This window comes from Scatophagus argus, chromosome 15, assembly GCF_020382885.2.
Source record: "Scatophagus argus isolate fScaArg1 chromosome 15, fScaArg1.pri, whole genome shotgun sequence".
Lineage (NCBI taxonomy): Eukaryota > Metazoa > Chordata > Actinopteri > Scatophagidae > Scatophagus > Scatophagus argus.
The window spans coordinates 12,289,795-12,310,908 of record NC_058507.1 but is presented as its reverse complement, the minus strand read 5'-3'; the positions used below and the strand labels follow the sequence as shown (position 1 = coordinate 12,310,908).

General features: G+C 41.0%; 1 long non-coding RNA gene across 1 annotated transcript in view; it reads left to right on the top strand.

Annotated features, from left to right (window-relative positions):
- The window catches only part of LOC124072140, a 44,922-nt gene extending 41,093 nt beyond the window's left edge, over positions 1-3,829 (top strand). Inside the window, exons 2-3 of the long non-coding RNA XR_006845450.1 lie at positions 1,373-1,421; positions 2,323-3,829. This is a non-coding gene — a long non-coding RNA (uncharacterized LOC124072140). The remainder of the gene's footprint in view (positions 1-1,372; positions 1,422-2,322) is intronic.
- Positions 3,830-21,114: the final 17,285 nt, after the last annotated feature.

The following is a 21,114-nucleotide window of genomic DNA, read 5'->3' as shown; positions in this document are numbered from 1 at the left end:
TCATTATTGCTCTGAACAGTTTGTCTAATGACTGCACAAGAGGTGGTAACGCCTTTGCACAAAGGCCCAAGACGCCCCTGTGGAGCACTGTAAGAGTCTGAGCTTCTGTTTGTCAATATAATGAATACTGAGCCAGGTCCTGGCACAGGCGTCAGAGGCTGAGAAACTCAGCAGGCAAAGCGATGCTGGAAGTACACAGGATGCATGCCTGAATGTATGTGTTCTCTTTGTGTGTATGTCTCTATTTGTGTGTTTTTGTGTGTATGTATGTGTGTGTCACATGCTCCTGGTGATGGATAGGGATGTTTCTATTTCCTGTGCACCCTCCTGACAGATCATCCATCCTTAAACAATTTGGCAGTGCCCTCAGAGCCTGAGAAGGCTGAGAGAAAAGATGGGCCACACAACTGACAGTAGCCTTAATGAAAGACTCATTGGAGGCTGCAGGCAACCAGGAGGCGAGTGGTTTCACTGTCTGGAATGGATGGAAGAATAACATGCTGTCAGGTACCGGTGGCCACTGAAGCAGGAGGACATTATGAGATTCTGTAGGCAACATGTATAGGGGTGGTAGAGCTCTGGTCAAGTGAGGAGATGGAGATGAAGCTCTAGTCCGAGGATTATTGAGTGTCTTTTGAGATTGTCAGAGAGTGAAATGGGGAGTGACTGCAAGATGTTTTTACAGCTGATTAATATAGGGTGAGGGCAAATTTGACATAGAAAACAGAATAGTTATTGTCTAATGAGAACTGTTATTCAGTTAAATCTACTAAGGTGGAGTGGGATTCAGTCTTAAAGGGTCTTATCTAGTTTCAGTGAGATGTACTGTGTAGTAGACTACTTTAATAACATAGTGTGTCTGGTAGCACTTTGTATACATAACAAGTGAAGTCAGTGAGAAAAAACTTTGGGCTGCTGTCATGCAAGGAGATTTATAAGGCACAGCTGCACAGAGCTGCCTTTGGTCTCTGTGTCAGCCCTGTTACTGCAACCTAACCTCAGCACTGGCTGGCTCTCTGTGATGGATGGATGTGTTTAAGTCAGGTTAAAAATCTACTTCCAGTGACTTACAAGGGCAACCAGACTTTAATCTCGAATCATGCAAGGCTGCCTGAAATCTAGCTTTTCCTGTTGCTGATGAACAAAGTGAGGAGACTTGCTCCACTGAGTCGAGACTAGATGGATGAAACTCTGGCTCCTTTCCCACTTCTCAGATTACCCACCTGCTCTGATCATGGTCGGTGTGCACAATTACATTTGGTATTCTTCTCCGCTAATAAGGCTTGGAAATGCATGTGAATGATGGAGCACGCTCACCGTGACAGAATCTCAAATTTGTTTTGACTCTCCTTGTTGTATGTCATCGCTTTAGGTTCTTCCTGAGAGCTGGCTGTGAGGGAGCAGGCCAAAGACGAAGCCAGGTAATAAAAGCAGCATTAGCAAGCTAATTAGGCTACAGACCTGCTTTGGCAGAACAAATCATTTCATTGCATCTTTCACAATAGGGCGTCACAGCTCTTCCGAGTAGCAATATTTCACAGCCAATTTCCTGCGCCTCGGCTGTACTCACCAACTTTTGTCAGTAAATCACCTCTCATATCCATATTTATTGAGCTGAGAGTTGGAGACCAGAGTGCTGGGCCCCCCATAATGAAGACAATGTTTCTGTGTGGATTCAGATCCCTGTGTGAGGTTTAACACATCCCACTGACACTCATTCTTCCATAGTCTGATGCATACACAGACCTCGTAAAACTGATCTGATGTCAGCTTCATGTCTTGGCTGTCAGATAGGCAGTGAATTACTCAGACTTACACTGTAGCAAGTGTGTGTATGTTTTGTTCATTCTTGTGACTTGATTCACCAAAGAACTTTGTCCGGTATTTAGTATGAAATGTGTTCTGCATACATTTTGTCTGTCTGTCTGCGTGTGTGATAGTACATTTGCTAATGTCAAACAATAGCCTGCTTGATGAAAATCAAAACACACACCTGCATGTCATTGCACACAAGAACTGCAGTGAGTGTTACTGTAGGAGTTTGAGATCCCCAATCCTATGCTGATTGAATCTGGCAGAATCCAATCCTACAGTATCTTTGAGTGGAGATAACAGGTACAGTTCTGCAGTCAGCGCATGTCTTCAGCGTCCACATCCATGCATGGACAGGCCCGCTCTCACTGTAAGAGAAAGAAGGATTATGTGTCTTAGCCTTTCAGAGCCTCTTTCTCCTCCCGCCTCTCCCCTTTTTCCCTCTCTGTGGAAGGTCACCTGAAGGAGGTAATCCCTATTCCTCTCTGTTTTCTCTCTCTTTTATCTGAGGGGCTTTGTGGCCAGCGCTGGAGCCCATCCACTGATCAGCAAAGCAAGAGCCGGTACACAAACGGAGAAGCAGAGGGGAACAGCTCGCGATGCACGAGATTGCCGCTTTTTATCCCCCTGGTGCGAATAGCAAAATAATGCCTCACTATAAAGCATAAGGCGATGCTGAGATTTAAAATATGTATGAATTCTGGTTTTCTAATACATTGTGCAAACTTACTTATAGGATGTGACCATCAGGTCCCTCCCTGATTCAAAGCAAGTATGTGTGTGTGTGCACGTGTGTGGCGAGGGACCAAATCTGTGTGTTCTTGCTGCATTCTGAGAGGAAACCCAAGGGACCAGAAGCTGCATTTACATTCAGCTGTTTTCTGGTAGATTTATGCCTTGGCATGATTTGTTTACATTTATTTCCACAGTACATGTCTGTGGAGGATACAGCTGGAAAGCTCCGCAGGGAAAGACTGCCTGCTAGGATGTAGAGCTGTTTTATGTGGTGGGAGGTGTTTAAGAAGGGCCCTCAAAGCTTCCTTGTGTACTTGTTCAGCTATAACCAACATTCAAATTTAGCTAACTCTGAGGCAATAATGTAATCACTGCTAAAAAGATATTGGGTGCTTTTGCCAATTGGACGTCAGAGCCATTTGGCAGTGATGACATGCTCCTCCACTCACCACGATGACTGATGGGATATTAAAAAGTGAATCACCTCCGCGGGAGAGGGCGGTTAACTGTCAGAGTTAGGCTAGTGAGGAACATTACCCTCCTCTGTATATAATGAGACATATTTAAAACAGCAATCATCGCCTCCTTTGAACCTTGGGTCACAGTGCAGAATCAATCCTTCAGGTGATTGAAAAGAAAGGCCATGTGTGTGTCAGACTTAACCAAGGTCACACATGCATGTGGAATGAATGTTCTCTTAGAACTGCTGAGCGTGATTAAATTTACAGCTTAGATTCACATTCGGACTCTAAATCATCGGTCAGGTCATTATGTGAACTGCCGGTCTTCTTCGAGCTTCTTTCAATTGAATTAAGGTATTATTCTGGGTAATTTGGTTTGGAGATTAACACTTCGTACGGGCTACAGCGTCTTAGTTGCTTCGGGATGAACAAGGAAAAAAGAGGAAAGAGACATTTCAGCAGATAATTTATACATTTCTGCAGGGTATTTGCTAAACAATCATCAGTTTAGAAATATATATAGCATTCTTAGTTCCTTTTACAAAATTGTATTTCAGAATTTAGATTCAGTATACAGTATATTATGTTAACAATGTCTATGCTCAAATGTTTTAGTCATGAAAGTTCATACATGTTTAATATGTCAGTTGTGGTTCTTGTGGTCTTAAGCAGAGATGTTTCCGTAGCAAATTGTGGTTGGAATTCATAAATACTTCCATGCAGGTTGCCCCGTATTACTGTTTCCCCTTACTTAATGAGTTTTACAGCCATAAATGATTCAGCTGGTTCCCGGTGTCAGTTTTATATTTCTATTTGGAAAACCTCACAAACATAACTCACGTCACTTATATTGGCCAAGGGAACTTTGCTCTTTCCTAATTACATCAGTGAACCTTGATATGTGAATTAATAAATGCTCCTCCAATCAGTGCTGTCTGATAATTTTTCGCTGGTTGGATATAGACTTTTGGCCCAGGTATTTGCACTCATTTAACATTTCACATAGAAACACACCAATATTCAGTGTGCGTCAGGTCCAGTCAGTTTACAGTTCTTCTATCACTTCTCCTTATACACCCTTCACATTTTGTTATCCAGCTGATCAACTTACTGTGTGCAGAGTCAAGTAGCATTATATAGCCTCCCAGTCTCTGTTTCAAGGAAAAGTCACTTCGCTATCTTGGTAGTGTATGTATGCCTGCTATTTGACGCTAATGAGAACTGAGAAAGATATTAAGCCCCTGCAATGTCTGATAGCAAGCATATTTATAGTCTTGTAAAGGTGTAACCACATGGATAGCTAATTAAGCATGAGGAAGATAAGAAACACTTCTTTTAGTAAAGGTCAGCATTGGATGCTACAGGAATTGGCAGAACAATCATTGTGAAGAAGAGGATAGAGAACACATGCTTCACCAAACACAGCTAGTGCTGCCATTGCTACTAAAGTCATCCAAATTCAAACAAAATACCTAAGCCATCAGCGGTTAAAGCTGATCGGTGTGAATAATTTCCATGCTTAGTGTAAGCTGATGATTGAAACAGCATTGTGTCTTAGCTCTCTGTTGGATAGAACAGGCGCACTGACATATACATATCCGCAGCGCTAGAGATAAATCCTTTTCAGAGCGAGCAGACATCATGAAAACAGAAAGCTATACTACTGTGATAATGAACTGATGGGACCTGCTCTGCTACTGCACTGCCGTAAACCCCAAAGGCAATTTATGAGTACAGAGTGACCAGAACACCTCCCCCCTCCAGCAGATAACTACCACAGCCTTGCAGATCATAGTTGTGGTGTCAGCTGACACAACATGAGAAAGCCTGTTGAAAATATGTTTATATGACAGACTGGAGCCCAGACGTCTGTGGACTATCAAAAGTTCATATTTGACCACGTTGGCATCATCATCTGTTGACTGTGCTGTTCAGGCTTCTTACTGAGCTTGCTGTGACATTTTAAAAGTCTCCCAGAAATGACTGCCAGAGAGACAGCATGTAAAATATATGATATATAAAGTGATGTAATATTGAACATTCAGTTAGATGAAGTTATAGCCGGAGGACAGTGATTTCAATTATTCAGGGGAATGTAATTACATACCTCACCATCCAGTGCTGTGCAGCAGTGTAGTTTTGCCACAAGCAAAGATCATCCAGGGTCTGTTTTTATTGATATTCTCATTTCTGCCCTGGTCAGGGATTTCAGCAATTCTACACCACAGATCTGCTGAACACAATTACGGCAGGGCCTCCCAGGAGGAGTTGGCCACGTAGAGTGCCTGGATAACAAGGCAATACTGAATTAGTAATATGGTAAATAAAATGCTAGTGAGATGGGAATCCCAATATGCCAAGCCCTGGAGAAAGTCAGGTTTAGAGGATCTGGGGGTCTAACAAACATGCTGTGAATGCTATTGATCCAGGGTTCAGAGGGGCTAGTGGTATTACAGGCTCTCTTGACCTTTTGTGAAACTTTGGTGCTTTCAGTATCTGTTACAGAATTTTTGTTCTGAGTAGGATGAGGGATTGCATCTGCCTCAATGTGAAATATTTTGATACAATAAATAATTGTAAATTATTGAAGGAATAGTTTGACATTGGAAAGGTGCTTATTCACTTCCTTCCTTTCTTGACAGTTAGATGTGAAGACATATGATGTTCATGTTTGTATGTAAATATGAAGCAAACAGCAGCATATGCTTTGTTAGCTCAGCACCAAGACTGGAAACAGAAGGCAAAACAGCTAGCCTGGTCCTGTCTAAAGGAAGGAAATCTACACCTATTTACACCTTTACACCTCACATCTACACAATAGATCTTTCTGTTTAATTTGAGCCCAAACCCAGACTGTAAAAATCACACATAATGGTTTTACAGAGGATTGTATATTGGACCTGGTGCAACAGGTGAATTTTGTTACATTTGGACAAAGCCAGACTGACAGTTTTCGGTCATTTTCAGTCTAAACTGAGCTAACTAACACTCACTGTAGCTTTATGGTTCGTACACAATCATGGGATTGGCATCAGTCTTCTCATCTAATTCTACTAAGCAAATAATATTTAGAATAGATATAAACATTAAAATTATATATAAATTAAATATAAAAGGATATGAATTGTTTAGTTAATCTGATTCAGTATTTACCTTGTCATGTACTTCAAGGCGTAATGGTCAACTGGCAGATCTAAGAACAAGACCAACTTGAATGCTGAACCTTTACGTCTCTGATTAGTTCAAGATGAGGGCGATTAAAGAAGAAAGCTTAAATCTCTGGATTGCCCTTGTCGTTGTTGGCTCTGTGTTGTTATTGTCATTTAAAAGTAGCAATTGGATTTGATGCAAAGGAACGAGGTGAAACAATGAGTAGCCATTATTGTCAGCAGTCTTTGCCTACAGTACACTGGGTACATTTCTTTGTGGAGTAAATGACATCCTCACTGTATTTGTAAGTTGCTTTTGCCTTGTACTCCCTCCATTAACACAAACAAAATGGAATTGTGCAGCCTTGCATGAAAATGTAATCTTACTTTTATACCATCACAGAATGCTTTGGTTGATTCAGGACGTCATCAGCATACATGTTATTCAGGTACTTTGCGTGATAGACCTTGAGAGCCCCAGTACCGTAGCAAGTATCATGCCTGTGTTTTAAAGGCAATAAAATCACTCCGATATGCAGCATATGTCTGCACTCACCTTTCAGAAGCCTATGCTTCTCTTTCCACTTTGCTTGCAGTGGCAGTGGAGATGAAATACTGGCCCCCAGAAAGCCATTTGGCACCTAATTGAGCAATCCTATTACTTTTCTCTCCCTTTAGACTGTGACTTTCATTGCTTCAAAGCGATGGTTGAAAGCAAGTGTAAATGATTGTGTTGCAGTAGGTGTGAGTATATGTGTATTTAAGTAACTTTGTTGTGATAGCATGTGTGTGTGTGTGTCTGTCCATCTGTGGCCACTCTCATCACCTCTCCGCACCTGAGCTACCTCAAATATTAAATGTTGATTGGGTTCAGAGATGGACCACATTCACTGGAAAAGACTCAATCTTAACTCCTCATGTGGTGGCTCGAAGAGGACCAGTTCACTATTTATGACCGACTTGTGGACACAGACAGAAAATCAGCTTTTGTTCTCCCAAATGCATCTTCATAAAGGGCTTTTTTTGAGGTGACACCTCATGGGGTTATTCAGTGATATCTTCAAGATATATCTTTACTGCAGGCAATCCAATTAAAATATTCCAGAATTAGCCTATGCTCATTTCTTTTTCTGCTGGAGTTTCATTTAGCCATACATTGGGAAAAACATTTACATCATCGCACAGAATGTTGATATAGGACCTTTTTACACGTGTTGCACTGCTGATTTATTGTTGTACTTTGATAAATTTGGAGTGCTTGCAAGATAGTAATTTAAACACAAGTGAAAACTGATGCAGCCCAGGTAAGGCCTCCTGGTATTTATTATGGGTGAAACTGAATCCTACACTCAGCATAAAGCCAGCTGATATCATTTAAAGTGAACGCACTTGTCTTTTTGTTGAAAACTGAGATAACACTGATATCACTTGAGTTATTTTCTTATACTCCCTCCAAATACACAGAAAACCTTATACAACATTTTTCATAGGTTGAGCTGAACTCCCCTTGACCAGTAAGCTGATTTTATGTGATGCATTATTGTTTTCAGTACCTCCCTGTGAGCGTTCTACAACCTCTGCAGCTAAAAAATGAGCTAAAACAGACTGGAATTTTGAAATGTGAAGTGTTAATGTTCTAGAGGGCATGTTTCAGTCAGACCCTGTCAGAATTTATATGCATGCACCTGCTGTATAGTGTTGTGAAAATGCTGTATCTTTGAACTTGTAGAGTGAACATGTGTCTCCATTTGTATTAGTTATAAAGTGCTGTATATCTGGACCTCTATTGTGTCTGCAGACCTGAAAACAGTCGAATAAAAACCCAGTTTTAGTGCACAAATATGTCAACGAAATGCAAATTATGGAGAATTTTGCAACTCAGATTGCTTAAGTGGTTTTAACAATTTGGGCAGAGCACTTTAGAGCCGCCTCAGCTCTCAAACCAACAAGATCATTAGCATATAATGTCTTAACACCTGCTCATTTAGTCATCATCAGCTTTCTGGACTTTTCCTAATAGCAAAGATGTCACAGAGTTTTAGATTCATGCCGACAGACAGACTGAGCCCATCCTTTGTTATCTTTTAAAATACTCCTTGCTACCTGTGGAAAAACGTATAGGCTTTGACACATGGCAGTTAATAAATTCCTAATACTGTTCCAGTTGAATCAAGTGGATGAAACTTGTAATTTCCTTTGAAGATGTAAATGACAAGTGATTAGTTCAATATTTCTTCTTGGGATTTCCATAATTAGACTCCCTGACCAGAATCTTATTTTAATCTTTTCTGGTCTAAGATATGCGCAGACATTCTCTTGGAGATGATTAAATAATCTTCAATCAGCGTTTAACCAGTGGGGCTGTAATCTGGGAATTGGAAATGGAATCTCTTGGGGAGCTGTCTTTCCTTTGTAGGACGATGCGTGTGCATACTTGCGTGGATGTGTTCCTGGCTGGCTACATTTCTGTGTCTCTTTCCTCTTTTGATCAGTTGTTAGCTTCTCTATTTTTTTGGACATGCTGGTAGGAGTAGATGAAACATAAGTGTACTGTGGTCATGTGGGTATGCACTTCAGTTTTACACATTACGCTTCCAGTGGGAAAACACTACCTCTCACCATGTTTATTCAAAATAAAAAAAACAAAACCTGCCTTTAGACCAGATGCAAAGCTAATCAAATGGCATGTTGTCAATACACAAACTAATGAAGACAGCGCATTAAAAAAATAGAAACATTTCAGAAAATGAACACCACACAACAGTCTGTTGTATAGATTCATGAACTTAAGCAGAGCAATGCAGAACCATGCGCCTGCAAGCTGGTGACCAGATGACTAATGTTGCATTCTGATGCGTGCTCTGGTTTTATCTGTCTCCATAGGGGACCATCAGGGCTTTAGATATGTGGCTACCATGCAGCAGCTGCCCATGCCCGCTCCTCCTTTGTCCTCCATTTTATATAATCAAATAAATCACGGAGAATGGAAAAATTGCCCTGTCTTTTTTCCCTGTAGAAATAGCTGGTCATGTCAAGCGCACAGCACACCTTGCTGCATAATTCAACAGGCTTGATTAGTTTTAAATTTCCCAGGTTTATTTATTCTATTTAAATGTACTGTGAAATCCAAGTAATTGCAGATTGCTCTGAATAAGAATGTAGGACTTGTGCTCATTTGACTGTTTGAATTCAGAACAGTGCAGAGCTGCACTGTGGACGACTGCTTTCAGCTTCAATTTGTTTGAACAATATAAATGATTTTGACTCAGCTCATTTCCTTTGCCTGTGGCGGCTAATGTCTTGATCCATCCAAAGATAGCCTAGAACCTCTAATTACTCACTGTGCTATTGATGTATTAGCTCGCATTCAGTGATAGAGAAAAGACTGGGTTCCCAAATTGAATCGTCACCTCTCCTCTCCTGAACCATTAATGCTATTGCTACAGCAAAAATATCCCTCAGTCTTTACTGAACAAACTCACTTCGTTAGAATAAAAGTAAGCCTCTGGGTTGATGTCTGTGATTTATTGTTGTCAGTTTCCTGTAAAGTTGTACAAAACCCATTTTAAAGAGTTGTGTCCCTCTGTGCACCCTACAGTCTCGCTGTTTTGACTTTAGGTCAGGGCTGTTGAGGGCCAGCTCTGGCTCAAGGGAATCCAGTAGATTTGGGTCTTATCAGCCCCAGCAGTCCTCTTCATGGGCCATGGAGCGACTGTGGGCCTGGAGCCGCCTACATACTGGGACAGCTGCTCAGCCTGCTGGGCCTGGTGCACTGTCTGCCTGCCTAAGACCTGGAGCAAAACATCCCAGAGGCTGGTTATATAACTGCTAACTATTGCAGAGTTTACTTCTGCTGTCAGAACTGCCCTCATTATGGCACAATAACATACTGCAAACATATTTTTTCACACACTTACTTAAACATATGCACAAAAAACTTGGATAAATGGTATTGCACACACACACACACACACACACACACACACACACAGGCAACCATCATGGATGAAAGCCTAAATAGATCAGGCCATTAAAGGGAGGAAGGAACATGCCCAGTGGTCAAGCCTTCACTGGTTATCATGTAGGTGGAAACCCAATTTGCAGTTTGGTCCAGTGGCTCTAAGAGCATTTTTGGGGCATCAATTACTTCGACTACTTGCTCGTTGGCTATAATTGCACCAGAACAGGAGAAAATGTTTATTCATGTGGTCATTCATTGATGGCCTTTCACCTGTGTGCATCTCTGCTGAATATATATCTCTGCACATCCCCCAACTCCAGATAGACGGAAAACCTCTCTTAAGACCCCCTGCTAGACTGAATCCATAAATGCAACCCAGCTTTACTCTTACTGAATCACTAACACCATGACTCCATATCAGCGAAGCCATTTTGACCAAAAACATGATCTGATCTGAAGGTTGGTGTTGTTGAACAGAGGAACAAGATCAAAGAAAGACACTCTAACAATAGTGTTTTAATACAATACAAATTCTACATCCCCAGGTTTCAGAAATGAATCCCCTTGAAGAATTACTATTTTCGAACTAAAACATAGCAACAGTAATAATAAATACAGAAAGACAGAAAGAAAAGAGTGAGCTTTGAACAGATAAACACGCCTGGAGTTCCCCCGCCCTGTCTGTCTGCATGTTGCCCCATGCTGGGAGTGATAATAGCTGGACACGGCCCTCTCACTGGCAGTCAGCTGCTCTTTGTATGGAGCCAGGGAAATGGAGGGAGCCAGGGGGCCAAGGCAGGGCGTGTTGCTGTGTGGACAGCAGTCAATGGGCTGGTGTTGACAGCTGAGCTGGTCACTGTCCAGGAACAAAACCCTGGGTCACCATTTATGGTTTACCCTGTGCAATCTCACCCATGAACCAATACGACATCAAACAAGTCTCCATTTGGTGGAGACAGGACTTTTATGGTGAACCAACTGACTGATTGCTAAAATCCTATCATCCAATCATGCTGTTGCAACTGTAACTAGGCACAGCAGGTCTTTCGAGCTCGGGATTTCTCTCCCAAAAAATCCAGTATACAAAAGCAAAAGTATAAGGAAAAGATTAAAAAGAGCATCCGTCGCTCTGTGCAGTGTTTTTTCTGCCCTAACACAAAATGGTAGACCTTACCACATCTGGCAAATGAACTTACTGGCACAAATATCAACAGGCCAAAGTGTGTTTAGTACCACAGCAGAGGAATAAATCTTGTTCCTGTACAACATTATTTTTCTGCTGCAGCTTACCTGCTTTTCAATACTAACACAACCTGCAGCTATTAGCCAGTGTTCAGCTTTTCATACTCAGCATGGCAGCTGCTGGTGGGGATAAGAGCGATTATGGTTTGGGAAGAACTGCTTTAAAATTCAACAGACAGGTTAATTTTGAGCAGAAAAATATGTTTTTTAGACACCACATGGTTGCTGGTTGAAAAATATGCCCTTAAAAATCTTTGTTATTATGTGTACAGTGAAGTTTTCTTTGAAACTGTAACAGATCATATTTTTTAACTATGCATGCAGTGCTGTGCTTCCACCCCCCATCACTCACATCTGTCGGTAACTGGAGGGAGACGGTCTGGCCAACTGTTTATTTTCCTCTGTTTCTTTTTTCCTGTGAGCATGTGATGTTCAATTCCTGGGAGAGGCCGAACTGGTTAAGGATCACTGCCTGGGGACTTGCTTTGCTCAGGTTGCCAGAAAACAGCCGTTTCATCTCTTGCACAGTGAAGCAGCGCGGGTTAGCATAGAAAGCAGATCAAAAGATCTGCAACAGCTAAGGTGACAATGACAGAGACTCGCCCATATCAACACAGACACACAAACCTCTTGTAAGTTAAACTGAGGGAGCTATGGAGAGTATCTTCAACACCCAGAAGCAACATTTGTGTCAGATAATCGGTGATTGTCTGTATGGTTCTGGAAATGGAGACAGATAGAGAAATTAACGTTAGCAGAGTGTGAGGGAAAAACTGAAATAGGGACAAATTTAAGAAGGGCTGAGGGAGCTCCCACCAGATGTGAGGGCATTAATTACTCATAATCAAAGACTGTGCCAGGCTGTTGACAGTGGCAGGCACGGAACAGATACTCAAGGTCATTAGTGGCACACACACGCACAGTGCCACGAATGCCAACACACACACACACGTTGACTCTGTCTCACAAGTCTGTGAGAGAGCTTTGTGAAAATACTGTTTCACACCATGAAATTAACTCCAAATTTAAAGCAAAGAGGTCCTGAAAAATTCATCATTCTGTCATGTGTCACAACGTTGTTGCTTCAAAAAATTAATCACTGTCCTCCGGATTCTGATTCCTATTGATTCCACAAAAAAATAAATAAATAAATGAAATAATTAAATGATAACATGTGAAGGAGCGAAATAAGTAGTGTATTAAACTGTATGACTTGTCTGACTCTGTTAATGGTGATATGGGTCTGTGGAACCAGTGTTTTTCTACAGCTCTAAGAGGATTACGGGTTGTTTGTTACAGCTGATGTCTGAGTAATTGTGATAAGGCAGAGTGAGTGTGTTGCAGGTGTAACAGACTCTGCCAGGCAAGGTGAGATGGATTCTAGGGCACAGCAGCCAGGGACAAATACAAATGACATATTGTGCCACAGGTGGTTTTTGGTTGATAATTTTGAAAAACTAATTAACTTTCTTTAAGCATCATCCTGTTTTTTTGTTGGGTTTTTTTTGTCTGTATTTCATTTCATGTGAAATAATCAGTAACCTAGAAAAGATACAATATATACTGTATGCATTGGATTTTTCAGTATGTTCTCCATCTGGAAAGGAGATAAAGCAATTAAAGTCAAAGCAGTAAATTTCTGGACCAAAAACCAAAACAATGAGCTGACGAATGCTAAATTGCCTGGTAGAGGTTCGCCCACTGAAAGCCACTGCTCTTATATTACAGATCAAGTTGCCATATAAAATATGAACAATGATTAAAGCTCCATTAAAGTGATGAATTTTACTTGTCAATTCACAGTTAACCCAGTTTTATACTGTATAGTCCATTATAGATGTGACAGCACCTGTGGGGGGGTAACAGTAGCATGTGCTATTGCCTCATAGTTGAAATAAACTAGGGAAATGCAAATTCTGATTGATTGGTGTCTTCTGTTTTCCAGCTCAGTTGAACAGAAGCACCGATAGATGGAAAGGAGTGGTGACTGTCATCATTACAGCCTCTCCTTTCACCAGCTCCCTGGGGGCCACCATATCATTGGGCTCACTCCAGTGCTAATAGCCCTGTCTAAGAGCTAGCAAGGCACCTTTCGGAGGTAATGCTCCCTGCCTCAATTTAGCTTGCCATTCAGCTGTGGCATGTCCTGAGCGTTGCAGGAAATTACTGCAGAGTGCTGATGTGGGGAATTTCCCCCCAAAGAATGTATCTTTTTCAGACAGTCAGAATTATGAATGATGCATGTAGAACAAGTCAATCAGTCTACCACATGCCTTGAAATAAGTACGCGTGTGTGTTTGCATGCATCATGCGTACATGCACTCAGTGTGGCCCCAAGTGTTTTCTGCTGAGCACACAACAAATGCCAACTAATCAAAATTCCAACAACGTTCTACTGCACCGTTTCCTCTTTGTATGTCCCTGAAAACTGACACTGTGCTTTACATTTGTGTGAATTTTAACCAGATGGACCTGGTGAATGCTCCGGCCTATTTTCACCTCCCATTGACCCTGCACACCGAGCGCAGAGTGCTGCAAAATCCCCTCAGCCACCTCAGTTAGGCTTGGCTGAGTAAAGGAGAGCTCTCTTTGACTGCTCAGCCTGTGGATTACTCCTCAATATGGGATTACGCTCCAATGAATGAGTGCAGACACAATACCAGCAGCTCAGCTCTGAACTATACAATAGAGATTTTGCTATAGAGCTGCAATGGAATATCTGCTGATCTCGTATCAGTTGGGGTAGACCTGCACTGCTTGTTGTTGTTCACGCTTGTCTATTTTGCTTTAATCGAGATCTCTCAAGATTCCAACCTAATGAGATGCCAAAATTTGTAATCCTGACTGACAGAGTTATTTTTCATAGTCTCAGAATAGTAATGTAATTGTGTGCTTGAAATATCAGTCATAGTGACAAGGAAGACTGACCTTAATAGTGGTGAATCTGGTTCCGAGAGCTTCAGTATCTGTGTTCTCCTGATGTATTTTGACTACAGTGAATCCCTCACCTCATACCAGGGCTTTATGGTGGTCGCCTTGTGGAGGAGGGAATGAAACTGCGAGTTTAAGTTCAGTGAAACAGTCGATAAACCATCAATATTATTGCGATGTCTAGGTTGGGTAGGCTGTTAGCTGTGCACAGAGTGAAAGATGTGGTAATGAAACTCTCCACTGACCCACAGCACCAGATGACTATGATATATACAGTCATTTGATAGGATTCAAATGGTAAAATACGTCCTCAAAATTCAGTGGCCACCCAAAAACCTGATGTCCTATATTAATTAAAGGAGTAATCCACCATTTTCCTCACTGCGCAACCAGCAGTTGTTGTTTTTTTTTTAATTTGCTTGTTTTTTTAATTATCAGAATCAGAACCACATTCTAGCAAGGTGTAATATTACTCCAGTTCCTCTCTAATGCATTTAGAAGGGATGTATATTCATTTTGGAACAGGCAGGAATAAACCAGTTACTCCAAGCTGCTTGTGTTCATCGCCAGTGTTTTCTAGAGATGAACGACTTTGCTCATATGAGATTGTTTTTAACAACCATGAATAAAAGATATATTTTTCTCAGGGGATGATGTGTGAAGTCTGTGTATTAACAATTCTCTTTTACAAAATGGACAGTGTTTTAATAAATTCTTCAAGATACATACTGCGAATTTGTTTATGGTGCAAACTGACATTTGTTTTGAATTCCCAGACATTAACCCCTTTGTGAGATCACTAATGTTACAAACATTGTGATTTATTTCGGATGATGCTTGACAACATATACAGTGCTGTATGATGCATGGTTTATATAGCTCGAAAACTATGTAAACTGTGGTTAATCCAAACAGTTCTCTGTTGCCAGCCCTCAAACTCAAGTGAAAACTCACTTTCTGGTGTAATCCCTGTGACAGCATTTTCAGACACCATCGACAGAAAGCTAAAGACTCAGAATTTCTTTGGAATGAACGGCTTATTTGGTTTATATTTCATGTGAGAAAAGAACATATGTTGTATTCTACTGTGGCCTGCTATTTACAGTAACACATGATATGACTTCCTTTGATATTTATGTGAACATTACCTTCCTAAAACGTGATACCAACTTGGGTTCTGGTTCTGTAAAGAATTTGATAAGAATTCTGGCATCTGTCACATTAAGTGGTAGTGAGCATAATAGCAAGATGCTGCACTAAAGGATATTGTACATGCAAATATGAGAGCTCTGAAGTTGCTGTAAGCCTCCTTTGATGGAGCTTGACTTGGCCAGTCTTTGTGCTAAGCCAGGATAAACACGTCCCAGACATTTCTTTGTGCTAAATGAGATGAAATTGAAATTGATCCTCCCATCTAAGTCTGGGTAAGACAACAAAAGAGAGTATTTCACAAACATTTTATGAAGTGACCAATGTCCTGCAGTGTGTGGCATGTTGAATCTCCAGGGTAAACATTGTAGTGAACACTTGCAAATAACCCAACGCAGCTAATCTTTTTAGCAAAATATAGACGGTTTGTTATAATTCTGTGATTTAACAGTTATGTATATGGAACCAGAGTTGCAAGATCCAGTGTGGTTGTAACTGGCGCTGACCAGTCACTAACCTGAGACAGTCAGGTATGAGTGGGTAACACAGATTGAATATTTGTTCACCATGCCACATCAAACACTTGTGCCTGAAAGTGATATCAGAGTACATCTCGAGACAAAAAACTTCCATCAGAGCACTTGCCTCTTTCCTCCTCTGTCCTTTGATGTCTGTATTCCTCACCCTGGTTGTCTTCATCTCACATCCAGATTTAGTTCTCTGCACGGTTTATGACCCACACTCCCCATGCTCCCTCATCCCTCAAACCACTTCAGCGGATTTCAAAACCATTTTGCATCAGGAGTTTATCGCTTGTGAGATGCCCTTTAAGAAGAAGAGAGAAAAAAAAGACCCTCCATTAATTGTGCATATAAAAAATAATGAAGAGGTGCAGTGTTATCCTTCGAAGGTGGCACAGTCCCTCCCTTTTTGGCATATAGTGGATCCATCTCAAAAGCAAAAGCAGAGGGCCTTTGTGGTGCAAATGATATGGCTTCCAAGAAAACTATCCACTTGCCTTTTTTTTGACATTTAATGTATTTATTCATCCTGTGGCACTAAAATCCAATACATTCAATGCATTTTGGATATCTGCTTCCTCTACATGCCCCACATTAAATCCTTTCATATCATCACATATGAATGAGTCTAATTCCTCATTATCACATAATTGATACGTAATTTAGATGAAGTCATGGGAAGCTAATTGCCTGTCATTCTGTTTGCGTAACACTCCTCCGTTTTGAATCAACTGAGGCAGAGAACGCTTAATGAAAATGTCACATAATGAGATTAAATATTACCTGTCCAGTGCAGTGCCTGGGAGCGTGATAATAAACATTTCACACCTACCTCTGCCTTTATCAAGCTTCCATTCTTGAAGACTCAGAACAGACAGGCATCCAGATAACTTTAACTTTCTGTTTTCCCTTTTTTAGCATTAGTTTAATATTTTCTGAAGACTCAAATACTTCCTTCAAGAGTCCTCCATCTTCTTGGGGAAACTGTATGTATGTATATACCTCTTAGTTTCCCTAGGAAGTGGTTGAGATACTGAGATTGATTCTCCTGGCGAAATACAGTCAAATTGAATTGCAGCAGAATTGAATTGAGGAGAAACGTCTAAGAGCAGAGCAGAGATTTTTAAAATAACAGTCCAAAGCACAAATTCCCTATTTGCTGCTGTCTGTCCATTTAATTTCCGAGCACCGTATTCGAAAATGGTATTCATATCTCTGGAATTGAATCTCGGGTGTCTCAGAAAACTTCTTGTGACATCTACTTCTCTCTCCATATGTTTCAGCAACAATGTAGGCGGACAGCATACTAAATCAATTTGTACACTATTGCTGCAAACTGAAGAGAGAGATTTTTGTTTGGCTTCTCACAGTCGTAGAAGATCTGCCTCTGAACTCCACAAGGCCCGTTAAACTCTTTGGTTTTCCGTAAAATAATCACACAGAGACAAACTTCAGCTCAGTCAGAGGAAGCAGGGTTTAACCTCATAATCCAGTTGTAGATATTAATGAGTGGAGGATGAGTTCATCTGTCATTCCCCATTTTGTGCATGTCAGCCCCCATCCATAAAACAATCAGTCAGGTGGACTCATAGGGCAGTTGGATTTGTCCACTGAGTGGCTGTTTTTAATGGCTGTTCATTATTCATACCCTTAGATTTACACGTAATTCCCCACACTGACACACTACCCCATTTATTTTAGATTAATACCGAAAAATGCTACAGGTCATTGTAATATGTGGACATGCTGTGAATACAGTACGGAGTAGAGGGAGGTTTTACTCACAAGACAGCTGTCTCCACCCAGTGGACACTTTGGAAATTGAATGCAAACTCAGTTCACGGATGTATTGGTTTGACTGTAAAGATGATGTGTTTCCATATTGTTGCATAATATTACCCATCTTATCCTTCAGTATGTTACTTTCTCTCCCTCTCTCCCTCCTCCGTTTCTCTTCTATTCTCTCTATCCTTCTTTTGATGCCCCTAAGAACTCTCCCTTAAATCCACTCGGGTGTGCCTAATGAAAGGCATTCATCAAAGTCTCTTCCTTTTGATCACAGCAAATCCTCTGTGCCGTGCCTTGTTCCCTGCTCCCCACTGAACTGTGGCTGTTGACACTCCCTAGAAGCAACCGCACTCATAAGTCTTCATGTTCAAACAAAACCAGGTCTTGCTATACACAAGTCATTAGAAGACTGGCCTCTGCATGTAATGATGCTTCTTCAGCACTGAGCTTGTTACTGGGTGATGGACTGCATCTCCATACTGGTGGCCATAGTCACAAGTGAGGCAACATGCATCAGAAAGTTTTTTTTTGCCATGGCTAGGCACGTAATGACACCTGCAGGGTCACAGGGCCACGCGCTGACTCTTCTAATGGCTGTGGAGCCATTATGCTCCATCTTGTTCTCGGAGCAAATGAGACTAGAGGAGAATGGAAAGAGGAGTGTGACAAATTGTCAAGTGGTCCAGGGGATCAGGACTTGTGTCTGGGCAGGAGGGAGAGGAGATTCTTTTTGTAAGGATAAATCTATTAACTAGTTTAACAGTTACCCTTCATTGCACACTAACCCCCACGCCAACCTCCACCACTACCACTGTTAATTGACCCCACCTGAGCTTACACACACACTGCATCCAACATTAGCATTTATCAAGCTGTAAAGAGGAAGTGACGAGTCTCTGCAGCTGGAGGTGGTGTCATGTCTGGCAAGCCATCATTTGTACGACTGAACCCCGTAATGAGGGTGGAGGTACACTGTTACTATCAAATGAAGGGCTAGTGAAGCCAAATGAGTAGGAACCACTTGAAATCCATGCCAGTATACCAGTTTTACTTTATACCACGGTGAATTATTACTGCCAACAGCTCACAATGCCATCAATCATTGCTGCTAGTTTCTAAGGCACAGCACGGCTCATCTGTCTTTATTTACAGTTTTAATGTTATTAGATGCAAGAGATGACTATTTTACCAGTAAAACAGAATCATAGCACCCACAGCAGAATAAGCAAACCAGACTCATTGTCCATCGAGCTCCAGCTGGTCTGGCCATGACTTTTTATAGCATTCATTTTGGGTACTGACTGAGAGAAAGCTTCCTGCACCAGGATCACCCTCATTACAATCATCCTCATGACTCCAGCCCTGACTCTGGTTTTTGTTGTGCTGTGATTCCAATGCTACGTCTCCAAACATCTCCAAACGTCTCCACAGACGTACACAGAGGCTGGTGTTAGGGGTAAGGCTGCGGCAAACAGTTCAAAGCTTTGTTTGTTATGGTGACATTCAAATTCTCAATGAACATTTTATTTCTCATGAGATTGTGGTGGTTTTGTCACTTCAGCTTGGAGGATTGTTGTGTTTGTTGCAATTTTAGCTGCTCACCAGTGCAGCTCCAGTCTGTGAACGTGTTGCCCATCTGTGGCCTTCAGTGTAGTTGAATTACATTGTGTTGGGAGTGACGTTGAGCAAGGCTACAGTTTGGTGATTACAGACATACATACAAATATATTTACATGGATCTTTTTGTATTTAAGTTGACAAACCTGACAAGTTATACTCATTCAGAAGTTGATTTAATTAGACCCATTTATTCTGATGAATCCCTGTTCAGACTTAAGTTAGAGGATATTTTTTCTTTTTTAAGGATGATGATGTTGTAAAATATTTCAGGCTTCACTGGAGAACTTCAACAGACACTTTGAATGTGAAAAAACAAAAAAATTATATCTTGAGGTTGCTCGCATGGCAGATGTGTGCACCTTCAAAACCTTAACAAATCTCCACAACTGGAAATGTACCAACCAGATTGATTGGTTGATACTCAACTCCTGTTGATGTATTACAAACGTCATAATGTAAATGTAAAATATAATGAAATAGTGTAAGAGATGTAGTGCAGATGGATAAATGATGCTGGTGGTTTGTGAGTCGGACTGTGAAAGAACCAAAAAGGAGTTTTCCAGTCTGTTTTGTTTGTGATGTTTTTAGTGTATTTAATGTTAGAGTGTGACAATGCCACAATGCTAGGCTTGATTCAAACCAAGGCGACTGAAATATTTTGGGAAACTTTGAGGATTTTAATGGTAACTTTGTTTGATATTTTGGGCCACAATAAACATAACATGAGAATTTGATCCACACTTAAGACGGAGCACGAAAGTTTAAGTGTAAAAGACGAGTCCTGGCTTGTAGGACTGACATGAAATGTGCAGCATTTAACGCATCCTTTATACGTACAGGGATGTCTGTGTGTGTGCACTTGTGGGATGGGGACATCTAGATCTGTTTAATGACTCCATGTTCTTGTAAACCAGTATCCAAAGGGTAAAATCGTAAATCCTGCTTTTTTTTTTTTTTTTTTTTTTTTTTTTTTTATTGGATCCCATCCTAACCAGATTGAAACTGACAATATATCCAATAGAAACCCCCGGCTAGTCCTGCTAACAGCCCTGCCTTGTACAGAGATAGGACAAGCCATTAAAATCATAAATAGAAAGGTTCTAATGAAATATCAATTAGGCCATAAGAGAAGGCCAGTGCTACGTTTATGAGGCCAGAGCTCATTAAGAGGACTACTGGCAACGCTGTGAGATCATTTTGTAATTCTCCACTGATAATCCAATTAGTCCACAATGGATTTCTCCTGGTTGAGAAATCTTTGTTATTGGAGTAAAGTTTCACTGCACAGGGGAAGGATAAATCTCAGAAGCTCCTTAAACATCAATTATCAGGTGCTAATGGAGGCCATAATCATGATTATTACTTAATAATCTCAGAGTTTTAGTGAGTAACATAAGCCAGTCAAGTCCTCTCTATTGTACTGATGGACTGTCTGAGGATGATTTGAGCTTTTTGTTGCAATTCTGTTGCTCGTATTTGTCTATGTTTATTCTTTCATGGGTGATGATAGTGTTGACTGTGGGAATAATCATCTCTGCAGTTTTTGATATTTCAGCACTTGGCATGGCAAACAATAAGAAAACATCTATTTTTAATCAGGCATGTTCCCCCCCTCGCTCACTGACCTTCAGCCCGTGAAAATTCAACTCAATAATTCAGCACACTCTGCATTTCCCTCCCCCTTTGGTGCACACACGCATACACTGTGGGCACACATGCATTCACACACACACACACACACACAC